Source organism: Micromys minutus (genome assembly GCF_963924665.1).
Source record: "Micromys minutus genome assembly, chromosome: 21".
NCBI classification, from domain to species: Eukaryota; Metazoa; Chordata; class Mammalia; order Rodentia; family Muridae; genus Micromys; species Micromys minutus.
In genome coordinates, this window is record NC_137956.1 from 29,031,187 (window position 1) to 29,048,736 (window position 17,550).

The window sequence follows — 17,550 nt, forward strand, 5'->3', positions numbered from 1 at the left end:
CGTTTTTCATGAGACCAATGCCACAGTAGCGGTGGCACCAAGGAATTCTTGGAGGCTTAGCTGCCATTTGTCATATTTGAAGTGCTCACATAGATTTTAGATGGTATATTTCCTTGGCTCGTACTATTCCTGCTATTTGGATTAGTTGACTTCAGGGTTCTTTTATTATTTATTTATTGATTGATGATTGATTTATGTCTGTATTGACTGAAAGACTGGAATATGAGGAATTAGAAATACAGATTGACATGCTGTTCCTCTTCTAATAGCAAAACTATGATCAGCAAAACATGGTGATTACAAAAACTGGTAACATCACAGTTAAAGAAACATCACTCTTTGGAAAGGGGACTGAAGGGACAGAGACACACAGGTACACGCATGCCCTTTCTGAGGTTGTGTTCACGAGACTTTATGCCTTTGTTTCTTTCTCCTCTACCCCTTGCCCCACTCCACCCCACTGTATTCATTTATCAGGAGGCGTGGAATCATTAGCTACTCTGCCGGTGTGCACTCAGGAGCCCTAGAAACAGAGCCCTATCTATGCTTCCCTCTTCATGCAGCTTGCAAAGATGAAAGGAGCAGAGGTTTCACGGCCGTGCCATCCTAGGACAGGAACACTGTCTCATTATATTTCCAAAGAACAGCAGAAGTGAGAGCCGAATTTGGCTTCAGGAGTTTAGTGAATAATTTATTACTCCTTCCCATGATTATCACCCTTGTAATAGGAAAGAACATTCATGGAGTGCTAAGTGGGCCAGCCTCACATGGAGTTTAGATTGAAAAGCCCTAATCCTAGGGTGTTCACTTTATTTTTTGGTAGACATTACTAAATTATCACTGCAAAGCATACTCCAGATTATACCAACACCAGGAATAGGTGTAGGCTACCTCTTCTTGTGTTTGCCCAAACTCAGTGTCTTAGGGTTTTACTGCTATGAACAGACACCATGACCACGGCAAATCTTATAAAGGACAATATTTAATTGGGGCTGGCTTACAGGTTCAGAGATTTAGTCCATTATCATCAAGGCAACAGCACTGGCAGCATCCAGACAGGTATGGTGCATGCAGAGCTGAGAGTTCTACATCTCCATCTGAAGACTGCTTTGACATCAGCCATGGAGATGCAGAGTTTAGAGTTTGCCCAGCTGGTTCCCTGTCTTGCTTTGTGAATTGCAGTTTAGTAATTGGATGAATCTCAGAAGAGACTTTGGAATTTGGACTTTCAACATTGTTGAGACTGCTGTAGACTATGGGGACTTTTGGAGTTGAACTAAATGTATTTTGCATTATGCTATGTTTAGGTATGGCCTCCATAGACTTGTATGTTTGAACAAGCCTATGGGGGCTAGAGAGTAGAATGTCATGGTTTGAATATGCTTGGCCCAGGGAGTGGCACTATGTGGAGGTGTGGGCCTGTTGGAATAGCTGTGTCACTGTGGGTGTGGGCATTCAGGCCCTCACTGTAGCTGTCTGGAAGTCAGCCTTCAGATGAAGATGTAGAACTCTCAGCTCCTCCTATACCATGCCTGCTTAGATACTGCTATCTTCCTGCCTTGATGATAAAGGACTGAACCTCTGAACCTGTAAGCCAGTCCCAATTACATGTTGTCTTTTGTAAGACTTGCTTTGGTCATGGTGTCTGTTTACAGCAGTAAAACCCTAAGACACTGAGTTTTATTAATAAGCTTCCCTACCCTTGAGGACACAAAGATCATGAGTTCCATTCACAGGCTATTTTAACATTGGGCTATATAAGACATGCCTTCCTTTCTGTTCTTAAAAACATTAGCAAGGTGAAATTCACTTACTATTGGAATGGTCCTGTCAATGCCTTTTGGCATATTCATTAAATTGAGCAAGTATTGCCGCTATCTAATTCCATAACATCGGTTGTCTCCAAAATACAGCCATTTGAAGTCATTTCCTCCTCTATCCCCCCAGCTCTCATTGACCAATCTTTCTGAGTTATGCATTTACTTATCCTACAAATGGAATAATATGCACTCTTTTTGGGTTTTGTTTAATTTAACATGTTTTCAGGGTTCATTTTGTACTAAATATGAGATTTCATTGTGTGTATGTTTATGTGTGCATCCCTGTGCATATACGCATGCAGATATGTGGAGTTGTGCTTGCCTGTATGTGCATATATGGATGTTAGAGATTGCTCCTAGCCATAGTCAGAGAAAATTATTTTTGCAGAGGCTAATCTTTTTGCAGAGATTCATAACTGGTCAAAATATGAAGAATATGTGACTCTGAGTGGTCAGTCACAGATGGGTCATTCATGTTAACTTCTTCTAACATAGACTCGGGAACATTGAAGAACAGTAGACCTAAGGAAGGGAAGAACAGGATGATGAGAGAGAGAGAGCTACCATATGCTATCTCTGGCACAAGGAGGCCATTGTGCACAAGAACGAACAAGACTTGTGCCTACCTGCACAGACCTCCAGCATTGTGGGGGGACTGGTTCTAAGGTCCCACCTCCAGCTGAGGAGCCTTGGCAGTTGTTCACTGCCTAGTACAGGGTCCCATTTCCTTGAGGTATGGCATGTGGCCATGGTCTAGTGGATGGTCCTACATGTACTGTTTGTGGATAACACCAATTGGACTTAATTGGTTACTAATTAAAAACAATAAGGGGACATGTAGATGAAAGGGAGAACCCAGAGGGAGTCCTAGTAGCAGTTGGAGGGAGGTAGTGGGGGTGGAAATGATCAAAATCCATTGTGTTGATACGTTATAAAACTTTTAAAAGACGAATAAAGGATTAGGGAGTCCCATGTGATCTGATCAGTTATAGAGACTATCAAACAAAGGGGAGCTCACTCATTATTTTTATGTGACCAAAATGAATTTATTAAACCAAAACTGACAAAAATAAAGTTGAGAAAAAGCTAATCAGAGCCAATCTAATGTAATGCAGCACAAATGGAAGCTTTTAATAAAGTATTAAGCAGATTGCAGGACCACATTTAAGGAGTTGTCCAACTTACCTGTTGCCATTTTTTTCTAATAGGATCCTCTCTCTCACTACTGTTGGAGTCATCTGTATGTGTGCATAAGCAGCATTTGGCACACTCAGAGTAGTCACGTTAAAAATACCAAACACTTGGGAATTTATATGTAGTTACTTTTTGAAGTCTTGCTATGTAGCCCAGGCTAACATAGAACTCATGACAATTCCCTTGGCTCAGCTTTCCAGTAGGTGGGATTACAAACATGTACTACCTTATCTGATTGATAGTTGATTTCTTAATATATCAGTCTCAAAGCTAGCACAGCATTAAAAAAACACCAGGGGTGTGCCTGGTACCTGCAGAGGATGTTGGGTCTTTTGAAACTTGAATTATGGATGGGTGTGAAGCACCATGTGGAATTGAACTTAAGTACTTTGTAAGAATTAGGGCTCTTTCTTTTTTTGTTTTTCCTATTTGTTTGTTTGTTTGTTTATTCACTTTACATCCTGATTGCTGGATTGCTGCCCCCACCCCCTTTCAGGTTCTTCCTCATACAGTTTCTTTTTCTAATCCCCTTCTTCTCTGGAGTTGGAGGACCTTCTTAAATATCCCCTGACACTGTAACTCAAGTCTCTGCAGGGCTAGATGCATTCTTTCCCACTGAGGCCAGTCAAGGCAGCCAAGTTAGGAGAACAGGATCCACAGGCAGACAACAGATTTAGGGACAGCCTCTGCTCCAGTTGTTGTGGGATCTATATGAAGATTGAACTGCACATCTGCTACATGTGTGGGACAAAGAGGGGTGCTAGGTCCTTCCTGTACATGCCTGTTGTTTGGTGGCTCAGTCTCTGAGCCATCTTCCCAGGCTCCTCCTCCTTTTTAGTGCATTATCTACCCTCCCTCTACCTTCTCTCCTATCATCCTATTTTCTAGTAATCATGGTCCCACATTCAGACTGACATTTTTTAATCCATATTTGAGGGAGACTATGAAGTATTGGTTTTTCCATGTCTAGAATATTTCACTTGACATAATAGTCATATGTGCCATTAATTATGCTGCAAATGATAGAATACAATTCTTTTAGTGGTTAAATATTACATTGTGTGCATGCACACACACACATATATATGCCAGATTTATGTATTCTATTGATGGACACCTAGGTTGATTTTTGTTTAAAAATAAACATAGGACATGCTTTCTTTGATATGAATTTATAATATTTGAGTATACACCTAGACCAGTAATTCTGAACCTGTGGATCATGATCATTTTGGGATTTGCATATCAAATATCCTTCATATGAGATATTTAGATTATGGTTCATAACAGTAGAAAAATTGCAGTTATGAAGTAGCAACAAAACACTTTTTTGTGATTGGGGTTCCACAGCATGAGGAACTGTATTAAAGGGTTGCAGCATTAGGATGATAGAGAACCACTGATCTAGAAGGAAAATTGAGTCGTGTAATGGATTTATTTTTAGGTTTTGTTTTTAAGAACCTCCATGTTACACACCTAATAACTTTTATTTAACTCTCCTACCAATTATGGATAAATTTTCTTTTCTCCATATTCTTCCTAACAATTTTTCAGCTTTCTTTTTTAGGTAACAGTTATTTTAACTGAGGGTATGAAATAGCTTATTATGTTTTTAATTGTTATTTATGTTTCTTTGATAGCAAATGATATTGAATATTTTTCATAAATTTATTGGTTATTTAAATTTCTTCTCTTAATATGTGTATATGTATTATACATATTACATATCTGGTCATATCCTTTGTCCATTTTAAATTGGATTATCTATCTGTGCTATTGAGTTGTTTGCTTTTCTTATGTGTCCTGGGTATTAATCTTTTGTTACTTGAATGCTTTGCAAAAAAAATTACCAATTTGTAGATTTTCTCTACAATCTTGATCATTTCCCTTGCTGTGTAGAATCTTTGTAGTTTGATTTAATCCTCTTTGCATATTTTTGCATTAGTTTCTCATGCTTTGGAGGCCTTAGGCAAAACAAAACCTAAAACCCCACAAAGATAGTCTTACCTCCTATCTTGAAGCATTTCCCCCCAAGCTTTCTTTTAGTTTCATGCCTTGTATTTATGTATTTGAACCTATTGAACATAATCTTTTTATAAGGTGAGTCAGAGGCTTCCATCTTTTGCATTTGAATATCCAGTTTCCCATCACATCACTATTAGGAACAGCACAAAACCTAAAGAAAACAAGAATCACTGTGGACAGAGATGGATCAAGTAAAACCAACCACACACAATGTCTGAGCTGCTAGAAAAGTGAGTGAGACCCTTGTCTACTGGTCCAAATTGAATCCTGATATATACTATTTAGTGAAAAGAGCAATGTAGAGACGGTATATAATACACCACCATTCATTTCTGGAGAAGCCGCGACTCTCTGATTTATATTTTGTATGATATGTAAAGATAAACTAAGTTAGATTTATGAGAATGCAGAAGCAAATGTAAGGGACTATGTATCTTAGTTTATAAAAATGATTTTAAAGCTATTTAAATATATTTTTACATAATTATAAGCCACAGTAAACTACAACAAACACATTGAGACAAATAAATTTAACTATAAGTTGAGTTCTGTATAGGAGAAATCATTCCAAATCAAAAAGGATACTAAGTTGGCACTTATGACTAGTCCCTCTGTGAATTTTATCCTTTAGAATGCAACCAACACAACACAAAAGCGATTGGCTATATGTCAAACAATAGTGTAAGTGAGAATTTATCTGCTATTAATAAAGGACATAAAACAGGTGATGGATGAAGTCAAGAAAACCTGGCTGTCTTAGTCAGGATTTATATTTCTTCCCAAAACATTGGGACCAAGAAGCAAGTTGGGAAGGAAAGGGTTTATTCAGCTTACATTTCCACATTATTGTTCCATTGCCGAAGGAAGTCAGGACTGGAACTCAAGGAGGTCGGGAAGTAGGAGCTGATGTAGAAGCCATGGGGGGATGATGCTTACTGGATAGCTTCCCCTGGCTTGCTCAGCCTGCTTTCTTATACAACCCAAGACTGCCAGCCTAAGGATGGCACCACCTACAATGGGCTGGACCCTCCGCCCTTGATCACTCGCTGAGAAAATGCTTTACAGCTGGATCTCATGGAGGCATTTCCTCAAGGGAGGCTCCTTTCTCTGTGATCACTTCAGCTTGTGTCAAGTTGACACAAAACCAGCCAGTACATTAGCTATACTAAATTGTATTGGAAATATCAATAGTGCATTTTAAAAAATAAAAATTAGCTTCATTTTGTCAGCTGGCTCCAGTTGTGCCCTGTTATCTTCAGAGCCTTTGCTTAGCTATTGTGACTAATTAACAAAAGAACCTAGAGCATTCTCTTAAAAACTATTATTGACTCTGGCCACAGAAAAGGCCCAAAGACCATGACTTACCCAATGCTTCTGTTCTTTAGACTGTGGTCCCTGGATATCACTAAGTGGAAGCTGGGCTTTATGGAGGAAGGGGTGACTTCGCATCTGTGCAAGTACTCAATGAACGTGGGCTTACTTACATCTTATAACACTTAAAGATCCTCTCAGAACTAAGTTTCATTTTGGTAGAGGGCACACAACAGGAGGGGCATCGAGATAATATGGCAGGGGGCCAAGTGACAGCTCAGAAGAGAAGGGATGGGGATGCATGAGTAGGTAGAGTGATGCTGAGGTGTGATGCCCAGGGAGCTGAGTAGGACACTGGAGGACTCCGTTCCCCCAGTGGCCCGAAGTGCCAGCTACTCACAGCTCAGCTGAGTTATGCTCCTGCTCACATACCATCCCTGATCAATGTAGGACAACTTCCATGGGTTTTTCCAGCTGCCAAGGTCCTGTTGGATTGGCTGAGGTTTCCATCTTCGATTATATTACAATTTGTCTCTTATTCCTGCTCAGTCCTGCTTATATCAGTTCCTAGGATGGTTTGAATGAGACATGCCCTCCACCCAGACCCGAGCTCAGGTATGTAAACACTTGGTCTCCTGTGGATCACACTGTGTGGGAAGGTTGTGAAACCTATAGGAAGTTGTCTTTCTGAAGGAAGTGCATCACTGCTGGGGGGGCAGGTCTTATGGGATGATAATTTTGCTCCATGTCTAGTTCACTCTCTGCTTCGTGTTTGCAGCTGAAGGAGTGGCCTTTCAGCTTTCTGCTTCTCTCAGTTGTTTCCTTGCTACTATGGATGCTCTCTCTGTCTCTCTGTCTCTCTGTCTCTGTCTCTCTGTCTCTCTGTCTCTCTGTCTGTCTCTCTCTCTCTCTCTCTTCCAATTCTCTCAATTATAAGCACAAATAAACTTCCTTTCACAAGTTGAATTTGGTCATGGCAGTTTATTACAGCACCAGAAGTAACCGATATTGTCCCCAAGTCTAGTCCTCAGTAAATCACTTTGTGCAAGTCTGCAACTGTTCCCTGGGGAACCGGATGAAGGAAACCTGGTTTAGAGCCTCATTGCCCATCAAACCCAGCACCATCATTCTGTCCTGTGGGAATAGCTTCCAGTGGTCCTGGTACAGGACACGGCCTGTATTCATAACTCTCTATGGATGCCCACTAGGTATCTAGTTTATTCACTGGCCTGCCAGACCAAGTGTAGCTTATTATCTGAGGTCATTTTCATCATGAGCAATGTTGCCAGGTAACATTGCTGACTGCCCACCCTTTATTAGTTTCCAGGGGAACGGAGCTGGATAGTTAACCCAAGGTCATTTTTCCACAGAGAAAGAGAATGTGCTCTGTTAACTATTTATTCACACTTTAGAAGCCATGAATTCATGCAGATAACTTCAGGTAAACAAAAAAACAGGATACAAGGAAACTCATTATTTTGAAACCTGGTAAATAGAGGGAGCAGGTAGTTTATTCAGACTTATGTACATTGTGCCTTAGGATAGTGAATACTCTGCTAAAGGGGATTTTAGAAAACTGGAACAATTCCGGTTAACAAGGGAAGGAGAACAGAATTAAGATATCATCCTGTTGCAGCTGCTAATGAAAAGATGAATCTAGGCCTTAATCATCTGCGACTGCTAATAGCACCAGAGGGAGACAACTTGATGTTCCTTACCTCTGATGGGAGCTCACAGCACGACTTGCAATATTCTTGCAGAAAATTTAAACCCAAATATGATCAGAGTTCTAGTTCCTAATACCAACTGTCAGGGATCAAGGATTATGCTAAATGATACTGTGATACTATTTCCAACATCTAGGCTATGGGAATTATATGAGACAAATGAGCCAATTTCTTCAATGAAGACAACAGAGAGGAGAGAAAGAGGAGAGTAAGTAGAGGGTAATGGAAAACAGATAAATGGAGAGATGAGGATTTATAACTAAAAACTAAAAGGTGAGGGATGCTTGTCAATCAGAAGCAATTATGAGCCATGTTTAGACTCTGATCTGAACAGTATGAAAATGATGACTCGGCTGAGGAAAACATGGAATTTACTGAAACTGTATAATACACAAAAATTATTGATCTTTAACTCACACATAAAGGTTGAATACTCCTTACTCAGAATGCCTGGCATCAGAAGAGTTCTAGAGTTATTTTTTTAAATTTTGGAATATTTATGTACACATACAAACATTATATATACATATATAATTTATTTATATAAACAATATGTGTATGTGTGTGTGTTGATGCATGCACCTTGGGTGAAAACTAAGCCTAAAACCCAAACTGACTTATTTTGTCTACACCTTCTGCATGTAGCCTGACTGTAATTTCATTCTTTTTTTTTTTTGACATTTTGTGCACAAAACAATGTTTTATGGTATATACATTTCTACTTGTGGTATCACATTGGTTTGGGAACCATTTTGAATTATAGAGCATGTCAGAGTTGCTAGGTTTTGGATTAGGGATGCTCACTCAGCCTGCTCTTCCTATTGTAGTTAAGTGCGCTTTCAACTTTTAGAGGTAGAGACAGATGCAATGGTAAAATAGTTTGGTTTTCTCCAAAATAATCTACACCATGGGGAAATGGGCATAGAATTAAGTAGGATTAGCCATGCATTTATAAACACTGAAACTGAGAATTGGTTTGTTGGCTCAGTGTTATGTTTTCTTTACTGTTCCAACTTTGAACATCCCTTTGGAAATGACTAGAAGCACAGATACATTTCCATTTAAGTACAATAATCTAAATCAAGAAAATCTATCCGCAGATATCACCTGCATCTTTTGGTTCTTACTATTTGTATTAGGTAGGGTTTCTATTGCTGTGAAGAAACACTGTGACCTCTACAACTCTTTGAAAGGAAAACATTTAATTGGAGGCTCATTTAAAGTTCAGAGGTTTAGTCCATTATCATCAAGGCAGGAAGTATGGTAACTTGCAGGTAGACATGGTGCTGGAGAGGGGCTGAGAATTCTACATCTAGATCTGTAGGCAGCAGGAAGGAAGAATGAACCACTGGGCCTACCTAGATTAAGCTTCTGAAACTTCAAAGCCCACGCCAGTGACACACTTTGTCAAACAAAGTCACACTTACTCTACCAAGGGCACATCTCCTAATAATGCCACTCACTGTGAGCCTATGGGAGCCATTTTATTCAAACCACCACACTATTGTATATTTGTGAACAAAATAGATCTTACTGTAATACATAAGGGGAAGATGGAAAATAGAGATTGGAAAGCTAAGGAATGGTATGTCTTTGTGTGACTATTCTTTGGCTACTGGGTGGCTTAAATAAAAATATGTTCCTTGTAATGTTGCATAACATGAATTGGTATGTAGATCAGAAATCCAAGATCAAGGTGCTGGCAGAGCCACATTCTCTGAGGTTCCAAGGAAGTATTTGGTCCAAGCTCCTTGTTATAATTTATTAATTTTTAGCTAGTATCTAAAATAATGACACATGTATACTATCAGAACATAGTCAAATGAATGACCCATAGTAAACAATTCTCTTCCTTTAAAGAAATATAGAAGGAGAGATGTCAGAATACAATTAAAAGAAGGACATATAATGAACAATGCCTTGTGGAACTGTGAGAGAGACTCCAGAAAAAAAGGCAGAGGGCCATATCCACATTCAAGGTACATTTGACAGACCGAGTTCTATAGCTGTGGTCTGACATCCAATAAGAACAAACACATTTTATAAATTGAATGTGTTTGTCCCAGGAGGCACAAAATCACATCAGGGAACAATCCAGGGAATAAAATGCACCTGAGATAAAAGACCCTCTGCCTTTTCTCCTGGAGCCTCTCTCATGGTTCCCTAAGGAATTGTTCACCAAGGGTCACTCTATTGACCATGCCTCAATATCGTATCATTGCACGTTCTTCTAGTGTCTCTTCCCTGCCCCTTGCTGCTCTTCCCAGTGTTCTGTTCTCCCCATCTCCCTATCTGGCTGGTTTTGTTTTCCTTTTGAACAGTCCTCTCTTCTGTTTTTATATTGCATACACATCCCCCTTTCCCCCCCACCCCCCCACTCTTCACCATTCTCTTAAAATCTCCTCCTCCTCTCTCAGGTTCCCTATGTACTTATACATTTTGTGTATGGTGGAAAACATACACTGTTTATCTTTCTGAGTTTGGATGGGCATGGCTCACTCAAATACTAAAATGTGTGTGCCCGTGTGCCTGCACATGCCTGTTTGGTGTGTGTATGTGCTCATGTGTATATGCATATATGTGTGTGATGTGTGTTTGTGTGTAGATATGCACATGAAAATCAGAGGACAACTTTGGGGTCTGTTTTCTTTTTCTACCTTTATGTGGGTTCCAGGAATCACATTTAAGCTGCCAGGATTTCAAGGTGTGGTAGTGTGAATACTAATGTTTACCACAGGCTCAGGTACTTGAACACTTGATCTCTAGTTGGTGTTACTGTTTGTAGAGGCTGTAAAACCTTTAGGAGATAAAACCTTGCTGGAAGAAGTATGTCACTGGAGCTGGGCTTTGAGGGTTTATAGCTTTGCTCTTACTTCCTGTTCACTTTCCTTGCTCTGTGTTTGAGGCTAAAGCTGTGAGCTTCCAGCTCTTTCCACCTCTGCTATGCCTCCTTCACCACTGTGGACTTTCCTTCTGGAGCCATAATCCAAAAAGAACCTTTTCCTTCCTAAATAGCTTTTGGTCATGATGTTTTACTGCACCAATGAAAAGTAATCAACACAGACACAAATAACACATTAAAAGAGATTTATTTTATGTGTATGAATCTTTTCTTTGCATGTATGTAAGTACACTTCATGCCTGGTGCCTGAAGAAGCCAGAATAGGGCATCGATCCCCTGGAACTAGAGTTACTGAAGGCTCTGAGTCACTGTGTGGGTGCCGTGAACTAATTTGGGTGCTCGGCAAGATTAGCAAATGCTCTCAGCTGCTGAACCATCTCTGTAGTCCCCCAAGATGATAAATAAGTTAAAGCCACACAGAATAACACCCCAAATGCATTTGCATATTCACACATGTATGTCCACATGAATGACATGCACACAATTAAAAAATAAAGGGAAAAGGAAAACTGATAAGAATATAAACAATAAATTATAGAATAGACAGAAGAAAATAATAAGAAAAAAAATGGATCAAAACTTCCTGTGGATAAGATGCTTGGAATGGAGCGAGTTCTTTCTAGTCCCTGTGACCATCACTGCAGATGCCACAATCCCATGATCCTAGTGGTATTATTGTTTCAGTGTATACATTATTAGTGATGTACCGGAGTGTATGGAACAACCAAATCGCCCAGTTCTGCTTTGGGCAGGTGGGGTGTTTGCCACTGAAGATCTTAGCGGTTTCAGAACTATTTCTAGAAACGTCACTGGCCACACTGCCTTCCACTCTCTATCACAGTCCCTGGTCCCCTGCCCAAACTTCTCACTGCTCAAATCGATGGCTCCCTGAAGCAATGGTTGTTTTGTGTGTGGCCACATTTTTCTAGCCAATGCAAGGCACAGGGCTCAAGGGGACCCTGAATCGTGGTCATTATGGCTCTCTTCTTCCCAGAACAGCTTAGTTCCTAAGGACTGGGCCCTTGGCAAGATGGCTCCTTGTTGTAGTGCTTAGGGATTGCTGAGTTAAATTCCTCAACAGTATGCTTGACATACAGGTGGAGTCTTTGTTCAAAGCCAGGTCCCTGGAATACCTTTAAAATGTGTTAGGAACCATGGGCTTGCCAGGCTGGCAGGACTGCTGGTCCACAGACTTTTATCACTGCCGATGTTGCCAGCTCACCTCACATGGCAGGCTGTCCTGTGACTTCGTCTCTGCTTCACTCCGGGCTGCCTTTCGAGCTCTCGTGGTGTGTCCATCTCTCCCCCACTTCTCCGATGGTTGCCAGAGTTCACTGCTTTGTTTGCTTACAGTATGATTTATCCTCTGCTGTTGACCCTCCTCCCACCCACAGAGTCAAGTAATAAATGTTGAACGATCATCTAAAATAACTGGGTTTCTGAGGTTATGTCTTGGGGAGTATGTAAAGGCAAAAGAGATGCCAATTGGAAAAAAATGCTTAGATATTTCTGCTCACACCTCACTCTAGTACCTGATTAATACCAAAAACTTCCTACCCTTGGTTAATGTAGAGACGTTTATACATAGTGATCTAGACATAGGGAGTATGATGGTTTATTTTTATTGGCTAGTATTCTGGATTTGGAAACACCCAGGAAACACGCATCTAGGAATATCATTGACGGTGTTCCTAGAAGGTTTAACTGGATAGGGAAGAACCACTTTGAATGTGATGGCACCATCCCAATGATTGAAGTTCTAGACTTAATAAAAAAATAGAAAAGGAGGAAGCCTGTCTCTGCTTCTTCATCATCCGGAGACATTTCTGGTTGTCAAGCTGTGAGCTGCTCCTGTTGACATGGTTTCCCTTCCATGGTCCACTCTATCCCCTGGACTGTGAGCCCAAACAAACTCCTTAAGTTCTCCTTAAGTTGCTTTTTTTTGTTAGGTGTTTGACTGCCATAATGATAAAGTAACCAAAATACTGAGGCTTATCATGAAATTAAAAATTACCTCAAATAATTTGTCTTATTTAGTTAAATTTCCATGTGTGAGGTATCTTTATTTGCAAGTTTTGAATTTATAAAATCCATTAAAAAGGATTCCCCTTACATGGGATACTTTAAACCTTCGAAAGCTTAGTCATGAACCTGTAGTTGTAAAGCTGTAGATCTTGATTCTCCTGGTGTCACTGCATAGACAGCCCAGCCTCATCAGGAAATGATAATGATGACATTGTTTCTAGTTCATTGAGCTAGACTTACCCTGGTGTGAGGATCCTGCCTAGGAAACTAAAGGAAAAAGCTACCTATTGTCAAAGTCATAGTTACACACAGCCGCAGAATGTTAGAGGCTCTCAAAGATGATGTAATTCTGACTTCTTGTATCTTAGCAGATTAAATTAAGTGTTGACTTCAACAAGATCAGCCCAGCCCAGCTGGGTGTAGAATCCAGGTGGCCTGTGTTCCAGGTGCTTGCCTTTCCCAGGTGTCTTCGGAGCAAGATGTCTCTGTACAGCTGTGGAAATGAAGGGCGAGAGGAAGTAACTTCTGAAGACATTGCATGTGACATTTACCATCCCCGAGAATTCAGGTTTACAAGCTTCCCTCCATCCAAGCGGCTGTTAAACTCTCTAATTGCTCATTTAGCTGATGGTATAAAAATCAGTCCCCACAGATACAGACTGACAGGCAAATAGCTTGATGAGGATGCATTCAAAATGATAAACTAACACAATATGCCTTCTTTTAAGAGAATCCCCCAAAGCATACTATCACACCGTGTGGCTTGTAGTAGTATTTCTTTGTAGTCACCACTGACTGCTGTGCCCCAGGTTTTATTTTTTAAGATACTGCATCTTTTCTGATCCATGAAATATTGCACTTGAAGCAGAGTTGCCAGGTTTCTATGGGGGCATGCGAAACAGAGAAATTTGGTAAAGGTTGAAGAAATCATCCCTAGGGTTGGTATTGGGTCTAGAGAACCCTGTTCCTCTCCAAGATGGGTTTTACCTTGAGAGTGTAATTCCATAATGCATCACTCCTCTTTCCCTGCCCTAGTCAAGTTAGAGCAAGAAAGAATTGTAATAGTGTTTGCCTCATTGTAGCGTTGTGGGAGCTAAATGGAACATAGCTATACAGTGCTGGCGTCTTATAGGTGCTGATTAATAGTGATTTACACTATTACAAAGAACAATGACTTTAAGTGCCAAGCTGGGACTAACGGTGGCATTCTACTACGGGCTTGGGACCCCTTAGTATGGCTTTGGAGTCTAGTGTCTCAGTGTGTGTATTAAGAAGTTATGCAGCAGAGCATGGGTCACTTAATTTTTTTAAAGTTGCTGCTAGCTCATCTGTGAAATAGGGAATTCGAGGATAACAGTATCTACTTTAGGGGACATTTTTGCATATAAATGACTTGCCAGTGAATCCTCAAACAACATCTTTCATTTGACTAAAATAATGAGTATGATCTTTTTTTTCAGAAACTACATACAGATACAATAAGCTTGTGGTAAAGGAAGCAAATTATTTAACAGTCCCTATAATCCAAGTGTTAGACAGAGCTCATGTGTCCAGATGACAGCAGGCCACCTGTTTGACATATTGTTGGATCTTGTGAGTGATTAGCATACCTGTGAGTAGTTGAGGAAGAAGTGAAAAGAGAAGGACACCCTCAAGGGAGAGACTGCACCCCCATGAGTGGAAAGGACATCAGTCATGTACCACTGAATCCTGCTAATGGAATGAGAGCCCCTACCCATGTTTCTCCAGATCTCTTGCATTACCCTGGCAATGGGAGAGCTTTCTGTATCTGCCCAGAGAGACCCATTTCAGTTCAGCTTTGGAGAGGCTCTAACTTGTGGGAAGCTCTGAGATAATATATGGAGAAGCCCAAAGAAACAGTCACTCAGGCACTTGAAAATATTGTTTGCTTCTTATGAAACACTTCTAATTGATCTTGATTGACCAACAAATTTGGGGAATGTTAATACTCCCAATCGGTGAACCACATTCCCCCCTCCCCCCATGGCATACTCAATGTTTTATTTGCAATAAAAAGCTTTTATGAATCTTGCAGGAAAATGAGTAGTTTCTTGTAGAATCAAGTAAGCGACCTATTTGTTTTGCATTAGCCTCAAGCTGCTCTCAGAATCACAGGGTTCTCTTGTGCTAATTATATGAAAGGGAGCATCAGCCTCGTTACTCAGTAATATGTGTAATAGTTCAGAGCTTCCTTGGCAATAGCTGGTCAACGTTGCTAGTTTAAATAATCGGTGCCTTGCTGGCTCTCAGGCCTGATTTACTGAATAGAAAATGTTCCACGCCAGACATAGAGACTCTCTGCAGTGATCCAGTTTTTTTCCTGGTATTTGGGGTTGATCATCCCAGGCAAGTCAGTCACTGCTTTGCTTGTTGGGTCACCAGCATGCAGAGGTTGGTATGACCATCTTTCAGACTTTCTCAACTAGTTAGGGCCTGTAAGTAGAGGGACAGAAGTGAGAACTCTTCACTGATTATTAATGGTACTGGTAATACCTAATATTGATAATAAAAAGGCACCTGCTTGTTATTTGATTTCCAGACCCACATATAATCACTGTGGGGAAAGAAATGCCATACACTGGATGTTTTTATAAGAGCATCCATTGCTAGATACTGTACTGACCAATTCTTTAATGAGTCTTCAGCACATCATTTTGTGATCTTACCTGTCTAGTAGCTTCTAGGGTTTGGGAATTGTAAAACAATTTGGGGTTCCATGAGGACAAGCCATGTATTTCTTTGATGGTGAAATGGGTTATTTGGTAAGAAGCAATAAAAGAAGTAACAGGCCAGTAAACAAATCATTCTCTAAAGCCACAGATGGCTATGGGCAGCATACACTAATTTATATTCAGTAGGAGTGTCGAGTTCAGTAAGGGCAAATCATTGCTTTTCTATGATGGAGGGAGTCATGTAATCAGTCTGCTAGTGTGCAAGTAGATGCTCTTCCAGGGATGGTCCCCAGTTGTCTCTCAGCATTGATCTCTGCTGTGGACAGCTTCTACTGAGAAGTTGTAGTAGGTACCCCAAGTGTAATGAAGGTTGGTCCATTTTAGGCTCATACACGCCCTCCACCCCCGTCATTATATTCAGAAACAATTTTGCAATGGCCTCAGCGGCTCAAAGAGGAGGACTGATATTGATCATTGTCTCCCCTGGGTAAACAATTACACAGGACACAGACAGTTATAATCTGTGCCCATGTCAAAAGAACCATTCACATAATTTTTCCTCCAAATGTCCTGGTCACAACTATTTCTCTTCTCGAATTTTTCAGCCAAGAAATTGTCCAGTGACTATGAATGAATGTAGACCCGATTTTCTGGTAGCGTCCAGATAAATTAGATGGAAAATGTTCTGTTCAAACATTCTGCATACTACTATGGGCTTCTCCACTCACGCCGTCTTTTGCCATACTCCTGGTTAGAGGTGGAACTGTGCAGGATCCCACTTTGGCTTGTGCCAGTATGTTTCATAGTACTGCCTGCAAATCGCACCCAGGGGTGAGACTTTTTCAGACTATTGGAAATGGGGTAGAGGAAAGTGATGGAGCATTAGAGCTACCTGCTCATCCAACATGTGTGTAATTAATCCTGAGATAGGTCTTCTGTATCGATAACCACTTCTCAATGATTGGCTTGCTCTAGATCCCTAGCCTAGTGGTTTTGAAGATCAGATATGGCCAAGTTCATGAGGAATTGCTTATGTGTGGTGTGGTTATTTGGAATTTCATGAGGATTCAATCTCTCTCATACTAGATGCCAAAATTTCCTTAAACATCGTAACAGTTAACTGTATAGAGTACACATGGCTTTGTTCAAAATCCTAACATTTCATTTTTTGAGCCTTTCTTGGGAGACTGTCAAAGGCTTCGTGTAGTGTCCCCTAGCTTGCCACATGTACCTCAGAGACTGTGGCTGGCATAGAAAATTTCATGTTATTAAATTTGATATTTAAAAAGAGCCATATTAGCTTTCTTCTGCCACATGAAAATGGGGGTCATATGAAAAACGATAATTTAGAAGAGCAAATCAAATATAGTCTATATTTATTGCCTTTGGATTCCCAAGGTCTTCTTAAGCCTGGGACTTCTTTATTTGCTGTGGGCAGTGTAAGGGACAGACTGAACTTTTATTTTGAAGGGCATATCCTTATAAATCCTTAGATGCTTAGGTCCTCAGAAAACTCACAGTTTTAATTGTTTTCTGAGTCTTTGTGGTATTTATTTTCTATTTGCCAGTAGCAGTAAGCATTTCCTATTTCTTTTTAGCATATTTGGCTGGCATGAGTGATATTTGTATAATGCATCAGTATAATGCTTTGCAGACTGTCAAGATAGTTAAGCCCCAGTTGATAGATTATGACAAGCAAAAGGGTTACCATTACTTTGAGGGTGTTACCCTTACAAAGAAGGTGAAGGCATATTACTGTCCTTAAAATGAGAGCAAATGACTTCTGAAAGGAGGTAAGGTAGAGAGGGAAGAAGAAAGGTAGCCAGACAAGCAGGAGGCAGGAAGACTTGCAG